Genomic DNA, 3,643 nt, shown 5'->3' with positions numbered 1-3,643 from the left:
GGGTCGGGGCGGGGCTTACGGTACAGAGGCGCATGCGTTCTGCCGGGGGCTCGTCCTCCGGGAATGACGGTTTCTCTCGCACATGCGCGTCCAGGCCGCAAGTGTCCGGAAACAGAAGAAAGGGAGTGGCAGAGGGGGGAGTGTGACCCTGACGGCAAAGGCAAGGTCAGAGGACTGAAAAGAAATGGAAAAGGATTCTTCGTTATGCTTCACCTCTGCACTTGCCTTTTGAGCATCATCAACATAGGGTTCAAAAGATATTCAGCATCAGAGCCGTTAACAGTCTAGTGGCTGACAAACTCTTAAGTATAGCAAATAATCCGCTAGCGAGTGGCTCTTCATTCATTTATTCGTTTAATTAATGTTATCTTCTCAGAAAAACCTTCTCTGACCATTCTAAAATTACCTCTCCCTTTTCTTTTTCTTTTTTGAGACGGAGTCTCGCTCTGTCACCCAGGCTGGAGTGTAGTGGCGTGATCTCAGCTCACTGCAACCTTCGCCTCCCGGGTTCAAGCAATTCTCCTGCCTCAGCCTCCCTAGTAGCTGGGATTACAGGCATCTGCCACCACACCCGGCTAATTTTTGTCTTTTTAGTAGAGACAGGGTTTCACGATATTGGCCGGGCTGGTCTCAAACTCCTGACCTCGTGATTCACCCACCTTGGCCTTCCAAAGTGCTGAGATTACAGGAGTGAGCCATCGTGCCTGGCCACCTCCCTCTTATTTTCTCCCACATTGTCCCCTGTCGTAGCATTATCACTGAAATTATGTCTCCTCCACTGGAGTGGAAGCTCCATGAGTTCAGGAACCGTGACAGCCTTTGTTCACGGTTGTGTTTTCAGTGCCCAGCACATACAAGGTGCTCAATAAATATTTATTGCACAAGTGAGCAAATACTTCAGTGCCTACCAGTCTACAGGCTATCAGAGGCAAAAGTGAAAAAGGCATTGTCCCTGCTCCTTCAGCCCCAGCTCATGTGTTCTATCAAACAACATTTGGTCAATCTGAGCTTGGAGCAGAATGAAGTACCGCAGGGAAAAGACTTGGATTTGGATCCTGGCTTTTCCACTGCATCCATTTGTCATTTTAGCCTCTTTAATTTCCAGTGTTTGTATCTAAATCTAACACTACTGTCTACCTCTCAGGGTTATTATGAGCATTAAGTGAAGTTGTGCATAGGAAAGGATTTTTTTTTAAACTGTATATTGAAATACAGATGTTTGGCCGGGCACGGTGGCTCACACCTGTAACCCCAACACTTTAGGAGGCCGAGTTGGGTGGATCACCTGAGGTCAGGTGTTCAAGACCAGCCTGACCAACATGGTGAAACCCCATCTGTACTAAAAATACAAAAATTAGCTGGGCATGATGGCAGGTGCCTGTAATCCCAGCTACTCGGGAGGCTGAGGCAGGAGAATCTCTTGAGCCCGGGAGGTGGAGGCTGCAGTGAGCCTCAGGCCATTGCACTCCAGCCTGGGCAACAGGGCGAGACTCCGTCTCAAAAATATAAATAAATAAAAAATAAAGTTGTAAGAAACAAGTGGCTTCTAACTGAATCTAGAAAGATAAAGCTGAGCCAGAGAGACTATTTAGCAGAGGATTCTTTTTTTTTTTTTTTTTTTTTTTTTTTTGAGACAGGGTCTCTCTTCGTCACCCAAGTCGGAGTGCAGTGGTGTAATCTCGGCTCACTGCAACCTCCACCTCCCAGGCTCAAGCGATCCTCCTACCTCAGTCTCCCAATTAGCTGGGACCACAGGTGTGCACCACCATGCCCAGCTATTTTTTTGTATTTTTAGTAGAGATGGGGGTCTCGGCATGTTGCCCCAGGCTGGTCTCAAACTCTTGAACTCAAGTGATCCAGCTGCCTTCCAAAGAGCTGGGATTACAGGTATGAGTCACCACATCTGGTTGGATTCTTTATTCTTGCATTTGTGCACTGATGGTGCCAAATAATATTGCCTTGTCCCACTGATGCTAGTGAGCACAGGGAGGCACAGAGCCTCTTGCCGGGGTGGGTAGTTGGGGGATTCAGTCTGCTCCACAATATTTTCCAATGGTGCAAGGCAGAAGCTGCTGATGGGGTTTTGGTAAGAATCTGCAGAGAATAGGTAACATAACTGAAGTCAGCAGTATAGATAAGGCAAGAGGTGCTATGTACAGCTGCTTAGGCTGTGCACTGCATAACTGAGTGGGGCCAGTGACAAAGACTATGATCTGAATGGCATTCCCTGATACAGTTCAGTATGGTGACCCTAAGATGGGTTATATTTGGTGACCCATATTGCAGTGGTGAGAGGAATAACAGAAGTCAAAAGGGGCAGAATTAATCGGGAAGGAAACAGAACTAGAAAAGCATGTCACTGAATTCAAGAGAAAAGTTTGGAAAAAGAAAGGATAGTCAATATACCAGAAGCTTCCAAGAGGTCAATAATGAAGCCCAGAAGCTGGGCGTGATGGCTCACACCTGTAATCCCAGCACTTTGGGAGGCTGAGGCGAGCGGATTGTGAGGTCAGGAGATCGAGACCATCCTGGCTAACCCGGTGAAACTCCGTCTCTACTAAAAATACAAAAAATTAGCCAGGTGTGGTGGTGGGCGCCTGTAGTCCCAGCTCCTTGGGAGGCTGAGGCAGGAGAATGGTGTAAACCCAGGAGGCAGAGGTTGCAGTGAGCTGAGATCGCGCCACTGCACTCCAGCCTGGGTGACAGAGCAAGACTCTGTCTCAAAAAAAAGACCAGCCTGACCAACATGGAGATACCCCATCTCTACTAAAAAAATTAGCCAGGCGTGATGACGCATGCCTGTAATCCCAGCTACTTGGGAGGCTGAGGCAGGAGAGTCGCTTGAACCTGGGAGGCGGAGGTTGCAGTGAGCTGAGATCATGCCATTGCACTCCAGCCTGGGCAACAAGAGTGAAACTCCATCTCAAAAAAAAAAAAAAAAAAAAAAAAGCAGCCCAGGGAAGGCTGAATGAATTTACCAGTTAAAAGCCTCTTGGGAGCAGGGCACATGCCTGTAATTCCAGCACTTGGGTGGATTGCTTTGAGCTCAGGAGTTTGAGACCAGCCTGGGCAACATGGTGAAACCCCGTCTCTGCAAAAAAGAAAAAAAAAATTATTTGAGCATGGTGACTTGCACCTGTAGTCCCAGCTTTTCAGGAGGCTGAGGTGGGAGTATTGCTCAAGCCTGGGAAGCGGAAGTTACAGTGAATCGAGATTGTGCCACTCTACTCCAGCCTGGGGGACAGAGTAAGACCCTGTCTTGAAGAAAAAAAAACGTCTCCTGGACTGAGAGGCAGTCTGACTTGGGAGAGAGATCATGTAATTGTCCAATGGGTTCTTCCTGCCTGCTGCACAGACAAAATCAGTTCACTGAGACTGTGGTGTTACAGTAAAGAAAGAGTTTAATTAACACAGTGCAGGCCATGCGGAAGAACTTAAGCTCAAATCACTCTCCCCGAGGGCTCAGAGGTGAGGGTTTTTCAAGGATGCTTTGGTGGGCAGGGGACTCAGGAATGGGGAATGTTGATTGGTTGGGGATGAAATCATAGGAGTATAGAAAGCGGTCCTCGACAGCCTCTGGATGGAGGCCACAGGACCAGATGTCACGAGTGGTGGGTCTGAGTGGAGTCAATAGCCAGAAATA

At 48.0% G+C, this 3,643-nt stretch overlaps 1 protein-coding gene across 1 annotated transcript in view; it reads right to left on the bottom strand.

Annotated features, from left to right (window-relative positions):
* Nucleotides 1-60: 60 nt before the first annotated feature.
* AGBL2 (ATP/GTP binding protein like 2) overlaps nucleotides 61-3,643 on the bottom strand; it is a 71,877-nt gene continuing 68,294 nt past the window's right edge. Inside the window, exons 18-19 of the transcript XR_004177524.1 lie at nucleotides 2,979-3,091; nucleotides 61-174 (exon numbers count right to left, since the gene is read on the bottom strand). The gene's annotated coding sequence lies outside the window, so the exon portion shown is untranslated. The remainder of the gene's footprint in view (nucleotides 175-2,978; nucleotides 3,092-3,643) is intronic.

The sequence above is a fragment of the Papio anubis genome, chromosome 12 (assembly GCF_008728515.1).
Source record: "Papio anubis isolate 15944 chromosome 12, Panubis1.0, whole genome shotgun sequence".
In the NCBI taxonomy this organism is placed as follows: Eukaryota; Metazoa; Chordata; class Mammalia; order Primates; family Cercopithecidae; genus Papio; species Papio anubis.
This window is presented reverse-complemented; position numbering and strand designations above follow the sequence as displayed.